This window comes from Macaca nemestrina, chromosome 6, assembly GCF_043159975.1.
Source record: "Macaca nemestrina isolate mMacNem1 chromosome 6, mMacNem.hap1, whole genome shotgun sequence".
Taxonomy (NCBI): Eukaryota; Metazoa; Chordata; class Mammalia; order Primates; family Cercopithecidae; genus Macaca; species Macaca nemestrina.
The window spans coordinates 113,565,232-113,585,037 of NC_092130.1; the positions used below are offsets into that span (position 1 = coordinate 113,565,232).

Here is a 19,806-nt window from a genome sequence, read left to right on the forward strand (position 1 = left end):
CTTAGAATCCATAATAATATGCATTATGCTAAAATGTTATGATAAAACAAAAAATGTTAAACATCTAATAATAACAGAAATGTAATTCATAATTAAATTGTCCTTCAGTAGCTGCAGATGATGCAGTTCAGTAAGTGTACAATTAGGCAGATGCCCGTCTTTTTATTTTATCTAAGGCAGGTTCACTCAGTGCCTAGGCCTTACCAGAATATGTCAGCTCCTTAACAATCTTCTTTAATTTAGTTGATATTCCCAAATGATCTTTCTAAATTTGAATGATGTTTTGCATATTGCCTTTAGTTCACAAAACAGAATGTATTCTTCAAGTAATAAAATCTTATTCTGGTACTAAAATTCAGTCAGGCATGCTCTGAATACATGCTGACATGAAAATGCTGCTTTATAATCCAGGGGGATATATAAAAATCAAAGAAAAACCTATCTTGGAAAAGAAGCTTACTTAGAAAGTTCAGCAACCATAAGTACCAAAAAAAAAAAAAAAAAAAAAAAAGCATGAAAAAGAAAAAAAAAGACAGAAACCAAACCCCAAAGCCTAAAGTATTCATCAAATCTGAAGCATTTTATCAGATAAGATACCACTTATTATAAGACATGCCATTATTTCATGTACCCTAAAGAAAGGAACAGATTCTACCATATAAGTTATAGATCATAAAACTCATCCCAAATTTAGAGATTTTTAAATTGGGGAAAAATATATTTTTTAGTATCATTGGTATATGTTGTACTGCTTTGGACTGTAATCAACAGAAACTTGATTCACAAATGCATTGGATCACATACCTAGAAGCCAATACAAAGGACTGGCTTCAGGAAGAGACTGATTCAGAAATCAGTATTTTCATTAAGGACCCACTCTCCTATCACAGGATCAACTTCATACCAAGGCTGGTTTCCCTTCCTGGTAAAACACAGATGCCAGCAGGAAATGGGCTAGAGTTCTCATCAAGTCAAAAGCAAAGGGTTATTTCTAAAAAATCAAAAAGAAATTTTCCAGCTGTCCCTAGCAAATTTCCTATTATGTTCTCAACAGTCTAAGTCCAAACTGAGTCACCTGCCCATCCTTGAACTGCTGTCTGTATCTATGTTGTCTAATTCAGTCATGACTTGCTGTTGTGGTTACCTAGAGAGACAGATGGACTCCCACCCAAAATTTAGTTCAGATGTTGAAACTGATGACACCACATGCACACCAAGAGCGTATGAAAGGTTTCATTGCTTATGTAATAGAGGTCTCTGGAGAAGCAGGGCAGGCCTCTCAAGTAGGTCCGAAATGCCTTGAGAGAGCTGGGAAAGGGAATTGACCTGGTTTTTTATTGTAGTTAGGTGTGGGGTTAGCATGAGTGCTCATGGGTGTGGGGAAGGGCTTCTGTTGTTTGCATTTCCCATCAGTGCCAAAGGAGTGAGTACCCAGGCTTTCTTATCAGCCTGTACAGATGTGGGGCACAAGGGGAAAGAGAGAGTAGCAAGACTGAAAAGTTGCCATCAGTCAAACATCAAAAAATAGAGTGAGACTACTCCATACACTTGCCAAATGGGGTTGCTTATAATTAAGTTAATTAAAATTAAATAAAACTTAACAATTCTGTTCCCCAGTCACAATGGACACATTTCAAGTACTGCACAACCACATTTGGCAGACTTACAGAACATTGCCACCATTCCAGAAAATACTATTGGACCAAGTTGGTCTAAAGCAGGGCTAACAAACTATAGCCCACAGGCCAAATTCCACCTAGTATCTATATACAGCCTATTAACTAATGTGGGTTTTACATTTTTCAATGGCCAGAAAAAAATCAAAAGAAGCATGGTATTTCATGATATGAAAATTTTATGAAATTCAAATTTTCATGTCCACAAATAAAGTTTTATTGGAACCCAGCCATGCTTATTCATTTGCGTATTGTCTGCTGCTTTCACACTACAATGGCAGAGTAGTTTTGACAGAGACTGTATGATCACAAAGCCTGAAATATTTATAGTCTAATTATTTACAGGGAAAGTTTGCTGACCCCTGGTCTGCAAGAACAGGGTAGCCCACTCTTCTGGGATGTGCAGTGGGGTCAAGGTTCCCCAAGTCTCATCAGGTGTGTGAAGGCCTGAGAGGTATCTGAACAAACTCAGAGATCTGTTGGCAAAGTGGTAGCAGAGTGGGATGCTGGGTAGGACACCAACAATGCCCACTACACTTAATAGGAAACATAGACTAATGTTTAACCTCTGAATGGAACTGAGCTGACAGTTTCCAAAGTGGATCTCCCTACTCAGTAAATAAATGCCATTTCTTGCTACAGTAAATTACAACCTTTCCACACTAAGACATAATACTTTAATTCGATTTTATGTTCATGATTTCACTCAAGATACATTCTTTCTTAGTCCTGAAATAGGAATTTTATATTTGTCCATCTTATTTCATTGTTACTTCTGGTATGCATAAGTTACAAAACAACAAACAAATTCCTTGTGCAGAAACCTTCATCTTCACTTTCTCTCTGCGCCTCTTCTTCCCCTTCTCTTTCTTTTTCTATTCTCTCTCTATACACCCTCCCACGATGTGCCTCATGTTTTCCTGTCAATTACTTAAATTTCTTACATTAAAATACCCTGCCTAAAAGAGCCTGGCACCTCCTCTGTCTCTCTTGATTTCTCTCTCATCATGCGATATGCTGGCTTCTCCTTTGCTTTCTGCCACGGTCATAAGCTTCCGGAGGCCCTCACCAGAATCTGAGCAGATACTGGTGCCATGCTTGTACAGCCTGCAGAATTGTGAGCCAAAATAAACCCCTTTTCTTTATAAATTACCCAGCTTCAGATATTTCCCAATAGCAACGCAAAAATGTATTAACACACTATCCATTTATAAATTGACCTTTTCCCCGCTCAGAACAGGACATACGTTCTAGAATATGCACTAAAGCAGATTTAGTTCGAGTTATAAGACCATTATTAAAATATGTATATTTTTTAAAACTTTATTTTATAGAGCATATTTAGGTTGACCGCAAAAATTAATAGAAGGTACAGAAATTTCCCATACACTCCTAACCCCATACATGTATAGCCTCCCCCATTATCAACATCCCCCATTAGAGTGCTGAACCTACATTGACACATTATTGTAATACAGAGTCCATAGGCTACCTTAGGATTCACTCTTAGTGTTATATATTCTACGGGTTTGGAAAAATGTATAATAACATGTATCCACCATTCTAGTATCATAGAGAGTAGTTTCACTATCCTAAAAATTTTCTGTTACACCTATTCACGCCTTCCTCACCAAAACAGCCACTAGTACTTTTTCTTCTCCATTGTTTTAGTCTCAATTTCCCAGATATCTTTAAATGTCCATTATTTTAGTCTCCATTTCCCAGAATGCAGCATAGTTGGAATCAGTATGTAGCCTTTATATTGGTTTATTTAACTTAGAAACGGGCACTTAAGTTTCTTCAATGTCTTTTCATGGCTTAATAGTTCATTTCTTCTTAGTGCCAAATAATATTCAATTGTCTGGATGTACCACAGTGTTTATTCATTCAGTCACCTACTGAAGGACATCTTGGTTTCTTTCAAGTTTTAGCAATTATAAATAAAGCTACTATAAATATTTATGCGCAAGTTTTGTGTGGACACAAGCTTTCAATTCAAAACTGGATGAGTATCTAAGGAGCATGGTTGCTGGATTGTATGGTAAGAGTATGTTTAGTTTTATAAGAAACTGCAAACTGTCTTCCAAAGTGGTTGTACCATTTCGCTTTCTAGTTAGCAATGAATTAATGGATTATTGCTCCACATCCTTGACAGCATTTGGTGTTATCAGTGTTCTGGATTTGGGCCATTCTACTATGTGTGTAGTAGTATTTTATTGTTTTTTTAGTATGAATTTCCCTGATGGCATATGATATAAAGCATCTTTGATATACTTGTTTGCCATCTGTATATCTTCACTGGTGAGTGATCTGTTCAGATTTTCTTTCTACCTTTTAATTGGGTTGTTCTTTTCCTTACTGTTGAGTTTTAAGAATTAGGTCTATATTTTAGATAATAGTCCTTTATCAGTTAAAGCTTTTGCAAACATTTATTCCCAGTCTATGGTTTGTCTTTTTATTCTCTTGACAGTAATCTTTCACATATCAATTCTTTTTTTGACGGATTGTGACTTTAGTGTTGTGTCTAAAAAGTCATTGCCAAAAAAAAAAAAAAAACCTGGAAATAACAAGTAATTGTATCAGGATACATGGTTAATATACAAAATTCAATTGCTTTCTCTATATACCAACAATGAACAAGTGAAATTTAAAATTAAAAACACAGTATCATTTACATTAGCACCCAAAAAATAGAATCTAAATCTAAATCTAGCAAAATGTGTACAATATTTATAAGAGGAAGACTAGATGATTCTCAAAGTAATCTAGATATTCTTCTATGTTATCTTCTGGGAGTTTTATAGTTTTGTGTTTTACATTTAGGTCTTGTGATCCATTTTAAGTTAATTTTTGTGAAGAATGTAAGATCTGTGTCTAGATTCATTTTTTTGAATGTGGATTTCTAGTCATTTCAGCACCATTTGTTGAACAGACTATCTAACCTCCATTATATTGCCTTTGTCTGTAAAATGCTCCCTTGTCCAAGATTAATAGGCTATATTTAGGTCTATTTCTGTGCTCCCAATTCTGTTCCATTGATCTATTTGTCATCTCTTTTTTGCCAGTACCATACTGTCTTGATTACTATAGCTTTATATTAAATCTTGAAGTTGGGTAGTGTCATTCCTCCTACTTTGTTCTTCTCCTCAATATTGTGTCGGCTATTCTGGGTCTTTTGCCTCTCTGCATAAACTTTAGAATCAGTTTGTCAATATCCACAAAATAAATTCCTGGGATTTTTATTGCGATTGCATTGAATTTATAGATCAAATTGGAAAGAACCAATGTCCTGACAATATTGAGTTTTTCTATCCATGAACATGGAGCATATCTCAATTTCTTTAGTTCTGATTTGATTTCTTACACCGGAGTTTTGTAGTTTTCCTCATATAAATGCTGTAGGCATTTTGTTAGATTTAGATTTAGATTCTATTTGGGGGATGCTAATGTAAATGATAATGTGTGTTCAATTTCAAATTCCACTTGTTCATTGTTGGCATGTAGAGAAAGCAATTGAATTTTGTATATTAATCATGTATCCTGATATGATTACTTATTTTCAGGAGGTTTTATTGGTCAGTTTTTTTTTCAGATTTTCTGTTTAGATAATCATGTCATCTATGAACAAAGACAGTTTTATTTTTTTCTTCCTAATCAGCATACATTTTATTTTATTTTCTTGTCTAATTCAGTAGCTAAAATTTCCAATAGAATGTTGCAAAGGAGTTGTGAGAGAATGACTTAGTTCATTTGTGTTGCTATAAAGCAATACCTGAGACTAGGTAATTTATGAAGAAAACAAGTTTATTTGGCTTATGTTTCTGCAGGCTGTACAGGAAGCATGGCACTGGCATCTGCATCTGATGAGGGCCTCAGACTTCTTCCTCTTGTGGCAGAAGGTGAATGGGAGCTGGCATGTGCAGAGGTCACATGCCATGAGAGGAAGCAAGAAACAGAAGGTAGGTGCAAGGCTTCTTTTAACAACCAGTTCTCATGGGATCTAATAGCGTGAGAACTCATTCACTGCCTCCTTCCCCAGGGTGACATTAATCCATCTCATGAAGGACCTGGCCCCATGACCAAAACACCTCCCCTTAGGCCCCACCTCCAAAAATTGGGATAATTTCAACATGAGGTTTAGAGGGGCAAACATCCAAACTATAGCAAAGAGGATATCCTTACTGTCTTAGTGGGGAAGGTTCTAGTTTCTCATGATTAAATATGATGTTAGTTGTGGGGTTTTTTTAGGTGTTCCTTATCAGGAAGTTCCCCTCTATTTCTAATTTACTGAGAGTTTTTACCACGAATCAGTGATGGATTTTGTCAAATGCTTTTTCTGCATCTATTGATAAGATTATGTGATTTTTCTTCTTTAGCCTGTTGTGTAACAGATGACATCAATTGATTTTCAAATGTTGGATTAGCCTTGCATACCTAGAATAAATTCTACTTGGTGTGTTGTATAATTCTTTTTATGTTGGATTCATTTTGTTAATATTTTGTATCTGTGCTCATGAGAGATATTGGTCTATAGTTTTTTTCTGGTTTGTCTTTGTTTTTTTCTTGTAACATCTGCCTGGTTTTGGTATTAAAGTAATACTGGCTTCATAGAGAGCTAGGAGATATTTCCTCTGCTCTGCTTCTGAAATAAATTATAGATAATTGGTATTTTTTTCCTTAAATATTTGGTAGGACTCACTTGTGAATCCATATGGGCATGATGCTTTCTATTTTGGAAAGTTATGAATTACTGATTCAATTTCTTTACTATATATAGGCACATTCAAATTGCTTATTTCTTCTTGTGTAGGTTTTGGAAGATTGTGTCTTTTAAGGATTGGTTCATTTCACCTAGATTACCAAATTTGTAACCACAGAGTTGTTCATAGTATTCTCTTATTATTCTTTTACTGTCAATGGGATTTGTAGTGATGTTCCCTCTTTTGTTTCTGATACTAGTAATTTGTGTCCTTTCTCTTTTTCCTTAACCTGGCTCAAAACTTACCAATTTTATTAATTTTTTCAAAGGAACAGCCTATCATTTTGTTGATTTTATCTATTGAGTCCCTGTTTCCAAATTCGTTGATGTGTACTCTCATTTTTATTACTTTTCTGTTGTTGTTGAATTTGGATTTAATTTAGTCCTCCTTTTAAAGTTTCCTAAGGAAGCTTAAATTACTGGTTTTAGATTTTGCTTATTTCCTGATATATGAATTCAAAGCTCTAAATTTCCCTTCAAGCACTGCTTTTGCTGCATCCCATATATTTTGATAAGTACTTTAAAAATTTTCATTTAATTCAAAATGTTTTAACTTCTCTTGGTATTTCTTCTTTAATCCATGTGTTACTTAGAAGTGTGTTGTTTAATCTCCAAGTATTTGGGGATTTTCCAGCTATCTTTCAGTTATTGGTTTCTGGTTTAATTCCATTGTGGTTTGAGAGAAGATGTATGAAGGTATATTTTATGGCCCAGAATGTGGACTATCTTAGTTAGTGTTCCAGCATCATGTGAATGCCACTATGGCTTACTGCTTGTACCCTCCAGAGTAGTGGCCTGAATCACACCTGGGCTCACTTGAAACATGAATGGGGTGGCCAAGGAGTACTTCGCTGGAATGCAGGGAGCAGAGTCCAGAGGCAACTTTCAGCAGTGAATCCCTGGAGCGTGCCCTCGGCTTCTTTTCTCAATCCATTCTGCCCTCCTAGAACTTTGGACCTGTGATGAGGAAAAGCAGCCTTTGAGATCTTTGAAACGACTTCAGGGTATTTCCCCCATCGTCTTGATGAATAGCATCTGGTTTCCTTCTATTCATATTATTTTTGTAGGGGTGTGTGTAGAAGGGTAGGTAGACTTATTTTTTGACAGTTAAATTGCTTTATTTCTTTATTATTATTATTATACTTTAAGTTCTGGATCAATCTCCTTAGCAAGCTATTGCTTGGCCCCACCCTTAATTTGCTCTGCTAAACACACTTTTTCCCTCTTAGCATGGCCAGCCTATGAATTTTCCAAATCTTTCTGCTCTGCTTCCCTTTTAATTATAAATTCCATCTTTAAGTCATTTGTCTTGCATCTCACTGTATGTGGTTAAAAGTAGCCACGCAACAGCCTGAATGCTTTGCTGTTTAAGTATTTTTTCCACCAGGTGTTGTAGTTCACCATTCTTAAGTTCTACATTCCATAAAGTCCTAGGACATGGATATACTTCTTCCAAGTTCTCTGCAACTATGTAACAAGGATGGCTTTTATTCTAATTTGCAATACCTTGTTCCTTATTTCTATCTGAGATCTCATCAGAACGGTCTTTATTGTCCACATTTCCACCAACATCCTGATCATGACCACTTAAGTAATCTCTAAGAAATTTCAGTTTTCCCACAGATTTCCTTTGAAGCCCTCATCAGAATCACCTTTAATGCTCTATTTACTGCAATAGAGGCATTTTGTAAACTACTCCTCCAAATTCTTGCAGCCTCTACCCATTACCCAGTTCCAAAGCTGCATCCTCACTTTTAGGTATCTGTTACAGCAACAGTCTTACTTCTTGGTACCAATTTTCTATTTTAGTCAATTTTCTGCTGCTATATCAGAAGACCACAGACTAGGTAATTTACAAATAAAAGAGTTTTATTTGGTTTATGGTTCTAGAGGTTGGGAAGTACGAGGGGATGGTGTTGGCCATCTGCGGGGGCCATCTTGTTGCATCATCTTGTGGCAGGAAGGCAAGTAAGCAAATGAGACAGAGAGAAAATGGGGGCCAAATGTAACCTTTTACCAGAAGCCCACTCCTGTAATAACTAACCCACTCCCATGATAATGGCATCAATTCATTCATGAAGGCAGAGCCCTCCTGGCCTAATCACATTTTAAAGGTCTCATCTCTTAATGCCATGACAATGGCAATTAAATTTCAATATGAGTTTAGGAGGAGACATGCAAACCATACCAAGTCCTTAGTGTATTAATCATAGTTGTTTTTAATTCCCAATCTGATAATTGTCAACATTCTTGCCATATCTGAATTTGATTCTGATGCTCACTCTCTCTCTCTCCAAACTGTTTTTCTGTTTTTTGTCTGTTTGTTTGTTCTTTAGTATGCCCTATAAGTTTTTCTTGATAACAAGACGTGATGTACTGGATTTAAAAAAAAAAAAAAACTACTGTAAAAATGGGCCTTTAGTAATGTAGTGGTCAGGTTTTGGAGAAGGGAATTCTATTACTAGGTTTCAGTATTTTCATAAGACTGTGCCTTCGGACTGTAAACTTTACAAATGCTTCTCAGTCTTCCTCCCTACCCACACCCCTACTTAGATGGGACAGAATTGCTAGAGAAGGCTGGAGTTGGATATTTTGCTTCTTTCACATAGATGGCTAGAGTGGGCTGGAGTTGAGTGTTTCCCTTCTCTGAGGCCCAATAGACTTTGATAAAACCCCAGCATGTTAAACTCTGGTTAAGTAGTTTCTCTTGAGGACAGACTTTGTTAAGAAGAACAGAATACTCTGGTATATTTCACAATGGTTCCTTTTCTCCTCCCTCTGCTGGAAGCATGAGGGGATTTTTCTCTAATATTAACTGTGTTCTCACCTGGTAGAGCTCCAGGAAATAAAACTTATAAAGGCATGGGGGCCTCTGATTACTTGGTTTCCCTGGAGTTTTTAACTCTCAGACTTGTCCACACTGAGCTTCCAGCAATTCATCAATTACAGTTAAGGTTTTCCTACCCTGGCACTGCTTCCTGAAGGGTTTTCTGCTGAAGGGTTTTTCCACATAAGTTGTGATTATCTGTATGTGCCTGTCTTTCCAGTTTGTGAGGAGCAGTTTGACCTCACTTCCCTTATGAATCTAAGTGTTGATTTTTCAGTTTGTAATTAGATAAATTATTTTTAAAATGGATCTCTTATCCAGATAATTTGTGGTAAGTTTGACTCTAAAATATCTTAGCTTAAACAAAATTCTACCAGTGGGTTTATCAAGTGAAATTCCACTGCCAATTCAAATACAGAAGTGATCGATGAGCTTCAAATGAGAAGCATCGGCCCTGCTTTGTAAATGCTATAACACCACACACTTCTTTCCATTGCTTGCCAATGCATGATGTTTGTGAATATTTAAAAAAGTAAATTGAGAAATGAGAGGGGTTTAATTAACTAAAAACAGAAGACATACTAGGTGAGAATATTTCAATTTGGCTAGCTTTGGAAAACTATTGTGATATTGATGTTATGGAAGCCTGAAAAAAGCCTATGTGTTGCTCTGATTGCTAATAGGTTTTGAATGGAATAAACTGTGGATTTTAAATTTTGTGTTGTCCCCAAAGCTATTATCTTCTTAAAAACAAGAGAGAATTGTTTTTATTGAAGTAATTAATAGCTTTTGGCAGAGACGGAATTAAAAAAAAAAAAAAAGCATACAGACCGCCCTGCTGAACAGCTCACCACCTCACCCTCTGCTAACCAGGGTGGGAAGATTCACAGGTGCTTCTATCAGAAATGCTGACGTGCATCGTTGGAGGGAAGGAGGCTGCCAGTTCCATGAGGAATGGGCTGTAGGAGCCAAATGGAACTGAATTTCAGGAGAGAGAGAAAATGGAGAAGAAAAGCAGTAGCATGCTTATGTGTGTTCATCTTTCCTTTCTGATCTCAGAAGTGTATAAGGTTTAATCTTCAAGTGGGTGATATGACAGTAAAAGGCATGACAAAGAAGCTGTTTCCACAATGCATTTTAGTCAGGTTGAGGATGCATGGCCACATCCTCCCACCACAATGCCTTCTACAACCTGACTAGGGGATCTTCCCCTGCAGCTGCCCCGACTTCTGCATCCTCCTCCACCAGCTATGAACACCTAATACTTCAAAGTCTTTTGCTTCCCTAAGGACAATAGCAACACAAGAAGTCAGGTCAGGTCTTGTTCTTCCCCTTTCTACCTAAATGGGTTTTTCTGAAAGGAAGAAGCCAAGGAGAAGGGACTTGAGATGCTAGGTATCATCTGAGTGTACAATGTTAATACTTCCTTACCTCACACATCTGATTTCCTAGTTTACACATGCTTTTTTTCTGTAGATCTTTTGAAGCTCTTTGAAGACAAAGAAGCCCTCTATCCTTTGTCCAGGAAAGTTCCACATGCAAAGGGGTCCTTTCAAGTGAGCTTTTAATCACACCAGAAATAAGTTTGCCCTGTGGTTTCTTTATGTGGCTGGCATAGTGCAGTCCATGTTATTTTCAAATTGAAGATGTTATTTCCACTACCTGAAGATTATGTGTCTAGATACCTCAGAATGGAAGGGATGTGCTGATAACCATATTAAAATCATAAAAATACCATTATGTTTTTCAAGGCAGTCAGATTGAGTTAATCAGAATTCGTTTGCAAGATCCCGTTTGTTTCTGTGTTGAAAATAGTGTCAGGTTGACAAGTCTTTTGTTCCCACACGATCGCATTGGCTTCTATTCTAATCTGTGTGATACCCGGACAATACAGATAAGCTAAATGTGGTCTAATCAATTCTGACTCTTCTGATCTGACTGATACTTTTGCATGGATTTTGATTAATCAGAAATGTATAGAATATTCATGTCTCATCCCACAGTTATGACAGGTGCAGACTTTGCTTTTCATACGTTCAGAATAATGCCACAATTCAAAGTGTCCCTTTCATCTGACATACTACTAATTGAATGAATTCTTTCTTGAAATAACAGAATAGCCTGTTGGCTTTATACTTTTGAAATGGGAAATGTGATTTAGAAAAGCTCCTGTGAAGTGTTATCAATGGTAAATAAATTTGTAATGATGTAATTCAGACTCTCTCAACATAAGAGAATCTCTGAAGATTTTATTGACTTGATAAGGAGAATAATGGAAAATATACAAAATAGACTCTATAGCAAATGTCAAAAGATTCCAATCAACATGGAAGGTAGCATCATTTTACCCTCAACGAGAGTATATTTTTCTGTTTTCCTCCAGGACCTTTAATTCCAAATCCCTGTAAATGCTATCAAAGGAAAGATAAACACATGGAAGCACAGAAAGGGATTCAGTCTCAAATACAGAAGAGACTGATTGTTGTCTCATCCTAAGTGAAGAGGGAGACTTCTTATCCCACTGGAGATGCATGAAGTTGGAAAGAGCATCACTTATACACGTACAACAACAACGACGACAACACACCAAAACAAAGACAAACAAACAAAAAAACCCCAAAAATCTACAACTTCCATTTACGCTGTCAGAGAGCTAAGGAATGATAGTTGCCTGTGAAAAGAGATGAGGTGAGAATATTTTCTTACCTAGGACGTATGAAACTGAACACTTGTAAGAATAACTTAGCTAAATTTGTTAACAAATTGGTAAAAACTGAGCATAGGTTAGCAAAATTTGTGTGTAGGTTAGCAATGGGAAGAACACAGAACCTCCAGGGCTACAGATATAAGGGGGTTTTTCACCCACTTTTCCACTAACCTTACCATATACTTGCACGCAAAAATAATGGGGAGAGTCTTCAGAAAGCATCCCTTGAAGGCCATGCTTGCAGGAGCTGAATGGCAAAGCCATGCTTGCAGGAGGTGAATGGAAAGGGAGGATCCCCTTCTCCCTGATCCCTTTCCCCTACCTCCCCTATGGAACAACAGTCTTATACTGTGGGAAGAAGGGCAGCAAACACTTTAGGTTCTCTTGAAAAAACCCATTGAGGATGGAAAGAAAATAGAAAAAAATAAACCTTCTAAACTTAAGGGAGGTGCAGAAGCTTTGAGAAAGCCATGAAAGCCCATGAGACTCAGGGGCACAGTGACTACCTAGGTCTGACACATTGTTTGAACCACCAAGAATACCCCTGTTATCATCATCAGGCTAACACATATTAAGGAATGGTGCAGCTCTTTTTAGAGAATTGCAGGAATGTGGAAAGAGACCCTCTCTGAGGTACAGCAAATAGGGATGACCTAATGCTAAGGTTGAAGCAGACATTGAGAAAAACCCTATGTTGATCCAGCCCCCACCCTAAGCACAAGTCATTACTAGAGGAATTTGAAGCCTGTGGTGCACTGTGAGTAGCATAGCAACAACAAACCCTAAACGCAGCTCAACTCAGACTAGATTAATTTAAAATTCCACATTAAAGGCCTAGGAAAGATACACCCAGTTTTAGACATAAAACTATGTATCTCACTCTCTGCTATTCTGCACAAAATGTACAGCTTTCAGCAAAAAGTATGAGGCAGGTGAAAAAGTGACTAAAAACACACTGCAAAGAGACAAAGTAAACAACAGAACCAGACTCAGATATGACACAGATGTTGGAACTCTCAGATAGGAATTAAAATAACTATGATTAATATGTTAAAGGTTCTAAAAAGAAAGGGGGGTAATATGCAAGACCAGATGGGTAATTTTAGCAAAAGGATGGAACCTAAAAGCAAAAGTTACATGGAAACACTTAAGATGATAAATCCACAGGAATAGATAAAGAATGCCTTCAATAGGCTCATTAGTAGACTCAATACAGATGAGAAAAGGATCAGTGAACTTGAAGATAGATCTATAGTCAAAAGATACATTAATTACCAAAACTGAAACACAAAGAGGAAAACTAATAGGGGGAAAAAAAAGAACAGAGCATCTAAGAGCTGTCGGAAAATGTCAAATGATTTAGCATATGTGTACTTAGAATTCTAGAAAGAGAAGAGAGAAATGAAGAGAAGAAACAATAGCTGAAAATTTTCTAAAATTAACAACAGTATGAAATCACAGATTCAAGAAGTTTGGAGAAGACTAAGCAAGATAAATACCACACACCTAGGCATATCATACCTACACTGCTCAAAACCAAAGGGTATAAAAAGACAACCTTACAAGCAGCTGAGAGAGAGAGAGAGAGAGAGAAACAAAATTTCATATAAAAACAAACACAAGAATTACAGCCAACTTATTATCAGAAATTGTATAAACCAAAGGCATTGGAGTGACAAAAGAACTGAAAGAAAAAGAAAAAGAAGTCGACCTAGAATTCTACACCTGGAAAAAATATCTCTTAAAAATGAAAGAGAAATAAAGATTTTATTTGACGAACAAAAACTTATTATTTTTTGCTAGCATATCTACCCTGAAGTAATTTTCTAAAGGTTTTCAGGCAGAAGGAAGAGATAAAACTTGGATATATAAAAACTGAGAGCTGTGGAATGGAATAAATTTATATTTTCTTACTTTTAAATCTTCTGAAAGATAAGTACTGAAAGCAAAATAATTATTGGATTCGCAAAATAAATTAACTTTTTTTGACAAAATTTGACATCTATTTGTGATTTAAAATTCCAAGCAAACTTAGAATCACTGGAAAATTTCTTAACAACATAAAAGGCATCTACTAGGAGACTACAGCTAACAACATATATGAAAACTGAATGTTTTCCTCCTAAGATCGGCAACAAGGTAGGAATTTCCTCTCTTTCTATTCCTAGTCAGCATCATACTAGAAGTGCTAGCTAGGACAACAAAACAATAAAGAAAAAACAGAAGGCACATGAATTAGAAATAATGAGATAAAATGCACTCTTCACAGATGGCATAATTGTCTATACATAAAATCCCAAATAGTCTCCAAAAGAAGTTCTAGAACAAATAAGTCAGTTTAGCAAGACTTCAAAGTACAGGATCATCATGTACAAATTAATTTTATTTTTATATATAAAAATGAAAAATTAGAGTTTCATATTTTAAAAACAGCAATGTCATTTATAATAGCACCAAGTGCAGGATCTGTATCTCAAAAAACACAAAATACTTATTTAAAAAAATCAAAGAAGATTTAAAGAAATGGAGAGATAAACTCTGTTTATGGATTGGCTAACTATTGCTAACATGGCAATTCTGCCCCAAATTGATCTACAGACTCAAAGAAATCCCAATGAAAATCCTAGGAGAATCTTTTATTGCTATTGATAAACTATTTGTAATATTTGTATAAAATAGGAAAGGAACTAAAACATTCAAAACAATTTAGAAAAAGAATGAAGTTACAGGACTCACACTAGCTGATTTCAATACTTACTATAAAGCTACAGTAATCCAGACAGTAAGTTATTGGTAGAAGGATGAGCATATAGATCAATGGAACAGACTAAAGATTTCAGAAGTAGACTCATAAATATGTGGCAACTGATTTTTAACAAAAGTAGAAGGACAATTCAGGGTATTGGATGGGGCTGGATGTCTATATGAAGAAAAAATGACCCATACCTTACACCTTTTATGAAACTTAACATGTATCTTAGACCCACCTCTATATAATTTGTTTTAAAAAAAGAGAAAATTTTTGTGCTCTTGTGTTATGCAAAAAGTTCTTAGATAAGAAACCGGAAGCACAATCTATAAAAAAAGAATAAATTTATAAACTTGGTTTTATAAAAGAGCTGAAAACTATTCAAATGTTCATAAACAAACTATAATCTATCCATACAATGGAATACTACCTACAATAATAATAAACAAACTATGAGTCATACGATACTGATGAATCACAAATGCATTTTGCTAAGTGAAAGAAGATAGACCCAATAATTATATATTGTATGATTCCACTTATATGACATTCTGAACAAGGCAAAGCTATCTCATAAAGAACAGATCAGTAGTTGCTAGGGATTAGGAGTTGTGGGAGGGTTTGACTACAAAGGAGCAGCAGGAGGGAATATTTTGGTGTTATGAAGCTGTTTTGTGTTGATTATTCTGAGTGATGTATCTACCACGTGACTCTGCATTTGTCAAAATCTGTAGAACTGTATACCACAAAGAGTGGTTTTTACTGTATATAAATTTAAAAATAAGTTTTAAAAAATAAATGCAGTAGGTTTTGCTATCTTTCCAAATAACACATTTTCTGGTACTTCTCTGACACACCTGACTTCCAAATCATGGATGTTTTTATTAGCCTCTGGGTCACCTCCCTTTCTCTCTTCTGATCCTTCTAGACCTGCACTGTGCAATACTATAGTCACTACCTATGTGGGGCTATAAAGCACTTTAAGTGTGGCTAGTCCAAATGGAGATGTGCTGTATGTGTCAAATACATACCAGATTTTAAAGGCTTAGGACAAAAAAAAGTAAACTGTTTTATTGTCATATGCAAATTAATTATGTTTGAAATAAAATTTTTAATATATTGGATTAAATCCAATACAGCATTAAATTACTTCACCTTTTTCTTTTTACTTTTTAAATGTGACTTCTGAAAAATTTTAAATTACATTTGTGGCTCACGTTTTGTTCCTACTGGACAGCACTGGTGTAAAGTTCTGTGGTGACTGGACATCTCTGCTTTTCCAAGTTTCTGACTCTTAGCTCTTCGGAACAGACTAAACTCGGGTTCTGGCATTCCTTCCTGAACCATGGATACTGCTTTCTCCATCACTCTCTGTTTTTCTGTACCCACTCCCACTTTCTCTTCCCTTCATCTCCTTGGGAATACAATAATATAAATAAATAATGATCTTGCCACTGTATTGGTTCGTTCTCACACTGCTAATAAAGACGTATCTAAGACTGGGTAATTTACAAAAGAAAGAGGCTTAATTGACTCACAGTTCCACATGGCTGGGGAGGCCTCACAATAATAGTGGAAGGTGAATAAGGAGCCAAGTCACATCTTACATGGTGGCAAGGAAGAGTGGACTTGTGTAGGGGAACTCCCCTTTATAAAACCATATGATCTCATGAGACTTATTCACTATCATGAGAACACCATGGGAAAGACATACCCCCATGATTCAATTACTGGGAGGTAATTACCATGACACACGGGAGTTGTGGGAGCTACAATTCAAGATAAGATTTTGGTGGAGACACAGGCAAACCACATCACCCATGAACAGAGGTGTTTTATTTAAACAGTACAAAGTTTTCCAAGTTTTGAACTCCCAAAATTGGTGTGATAGCTCTCCAGTTCCCACAAGACCTATCACTACCTATGGAAACTTTACACGTTTACATTATTTATCTGGACCCTGAAGAAATTTGGGTTTATGAATCTTAAGACTAGCCCACCTTTCTCATTTTAAAGATGAGATCATCAATGCCCAGGATGGGAAGCGATTTTCCTGAATTGGCTTGGTCAGAGGAACAGCCAGGACTATCTCCAAGTCCATTGCTCTTTCACATTCTTCACTATCACAAACAAACCTACTCTCTCGGTTTGTTTTCAAAATCCTGTGGGACTTCAGTACAACAGCAGATCATCAGCTAGCCTCTTCTGATGTAATTCACAAACTCTCTCAATCAAATGTGGCTGCAAATTGTGTCACAAGAACACTTTCCACCATCTCTCCCTTGAGTTACCTGCCACGATTCATTTAGAACTTTGCTTCATTTTCCCCATATTAATTACAAAGATTGAAAAAAGTTATTTTTGTATATATTATTTGTATACAGACATATCTCAGTACACAATTGATCATCTGCCATGGGATTTTGGTACCACTATGGAATCCAAGCTCCTAGAAGTAGTCAAATCTATGTCAAATTGTACTTACTGTGTGTATTAGTCTGTTTTCACAATGCTGATAAAGACACACCCGAGACTGGGCAATTACAAAAGAAAAAGGTTTAATTGGACTTACAGTTGTGCGTGGCTGGGGAAGGTCTCACAATCATGGAGGAGGGTGAAAGGCACTTCTTACATGGTAGTGGCAAGAGAGAATGAGGAAGAAGCAAAAGCAGAAATCCCTGATAAACCTATCAGATCTCGTGAGACTTATTCACTATCATGAGAATAGCACGGGAAAGACTGGCCCCCATGATTCAATTACCTCCCCCTGGCTCCCTCCCATGACACATGAGAATTCTTGAGATACAATTAAAGTTGAGATTTGGGTGAGGACACAGCCCAACCATATCATTACTAGAAGTCAAGGGAGTCAAATTTATGTCAAATTATAATTACTGGGGGATGGATGGATTATGAAAAATTTTGAGTTTCTTTTTTATTGTGGGATTTTTAACTTCTTTGAGTCTCCTCTGAGCACCCACTCAGATTGTGGAAATCTGAGTGCAGAACTTGGCACAGGGTGGGCTCCCGCCAAATACTAGTCCCCATGAGTTTTTACCTAACAGATTATTTTCCATTGTCCCTCTTTTCCTCCAAGTCTGTGTGGCCCTGCTTTGCTGTCAGATTCTAACTCAGTTCACTGTGAAGAAAGGTAAATCAAAACACACCTTAAAACACTTTCCTCAGTTAGCTCTTGCGTCTGTCCAATTATCCCCTTTTGGGACCCCTTTGTGTCAGTCTCTGACTAATCAGTGTTCACACCACGTCCTGATTTAGTATAAACTGCAATTTTCATGAACACAGGGAGAGATTCACTCGCTCTTCCAAATTAATGATGAAGGCGTTAAATAAGAACATCCCCAACAGCCATTTCTGCAGCTCCCTACGACCAGATACTTTACAATTTATCAATAACCTTTCTTTGTGATCTTGTAGCTAATTTTGCAAATAAAATTTCCTGAGACATATCAAATCTTTACCAACATAAGATATATTACATCTCTTGCATTTCCCCTTCATCTATCATAACTCTGTCAAAAAAAAAAGCTATTGTGCAGGAATGATTTGTTTCTTTGAAGCCTAAGTCACTTATTGTTACTGATATCATCACTCTCCTGCTACTTAGAGATGTGTGTGTGTGTGTGTGTATATGTGTGTGTGTGTGCATATATATATATATGTGTGTGTGTGTGTAAAATTATGATTGGAAGTGATGTTTACAGGGCAATTATTGCCAGTATCTTTCTTTTCTTCTTCCTTACTTCCAAAATCAGGTTATGTTTCATATTCACACCAGTCCATCCATCTGATAATTTTCCTGATTCCATACCAAGTGCTCAGCCTGATTTCTGATGATTACTATATGAAGCTCATCAAACTCGAGGGGACTCATCCTCTGGATTTTGAGCAACATCCTAAGTAAGATAGGCCAATGTCAAGGAGTCCTTGCACTCTCGCAGCATGAGGGAAACCCACTTCCCAGGCACCAAAAGGGAAGTGTAAGAACCCTAGGTTCTTCCATTAGTGGAAATATATTTTTTTCAGGGAACTCCTGTGGAGATACAGGGTTTTCAGAAAATAAAAAAATTACAGAGATCAACTAGGAATAGAAGTTCTGCCTCATTTTCATGTGGCCTAAAATAAGTTGGGAAATTTGCCCATCTTAATCTCCTGGATATTTTACTTGTCTTGGTGTCTTGTCTTTTAAAAAAAGAAAATGGGCATTTATTGAAAGCCTGTCCTAAGCCAGTCCACGCAACTCCTAATATTTATTTTATTATCCCCATTTTATGGATTACATTATAGAGATTATGGTTATGTGGTTATACCTGAGGCCACAAAGGCAGCAGGTAGAGCTGGGACTCTTATACAGTCTGTTTAACTTCAGAGACCTGTCATTTTCCACCACCCATGCTGATTTATGTTTTGCAGAAAATCATTCTGTGACTATAGGTAAGTCTCATCCTACTCTGACCCCAGTTCCCTCTCCTGTAAAATGGAGGGGTTGTAATAACTTCATTGCTAAGATTTCTGCTTGTTGTAACACTCTGAGAGCCTTGAAGGACTTGAATTCAGGGCAAGAGAAGACCTCATTGTCTTTCCTATAGGTAAATGTTAATTTTAAAAAATAGAAAAAATAATGAGAGAACAATATGAGCTAAGACATATTGGCCTAAGTAAATGTGAGTGTGGTTCATGCAGATTCAGAAAACTAAATGACTAGAAGTAATTTTGCAAATTTCCTTAGACATACCAACTAGTCCATAAAAAATGGAAAATGCTGAGATTGAAAACTTTATGGCTTCCCAACTGCTGACTCCAACTCAAGTTGCGGTTCTTCACCAGGTAATCCAAAAGAGACTTTTACAGGGTTTTTGAACTGAAAGCTCAGCCTTTTGGAGAACATGATTCTGTTTACTGATATTTCCAGAAATCTTCATCACTTAAGGAATTTGAACTACTAGTATGATCTCTGCTATTTTACACTCCCTTTTCCTTTGTACATAGTAGACAAGATGGCTTTTCACATAATTTAGTACCTTTGATAGGGAGAAAAATGATCTAGAGTTATGAGAGGGGCCACTACTT

General features: G+C 36.5%; 1 long non-coding RNA gene across 1 annotated transcript in view; it reads right to left on the bottom strand.

The window, feature by feature from the left end:
• Window positions 1–2,608: 2,608 nt before the first annotated feature.
• The window catches only part of LOC139363870 (uncharacterized), a 253,128-nt gene continuing 235,930 nt past the window's right edge, over window positions 2,609–19,806 (bottom strand). The window contains exon 4 of the long non-coding RNA XR_011624966.1: window positions 2,609–7,392. This is a non-coding gene — a long non-coding RNA (uncharacterized lncRNA). The remainder of the gene's footprint in view (window positions 7,393–19,806) is intronic.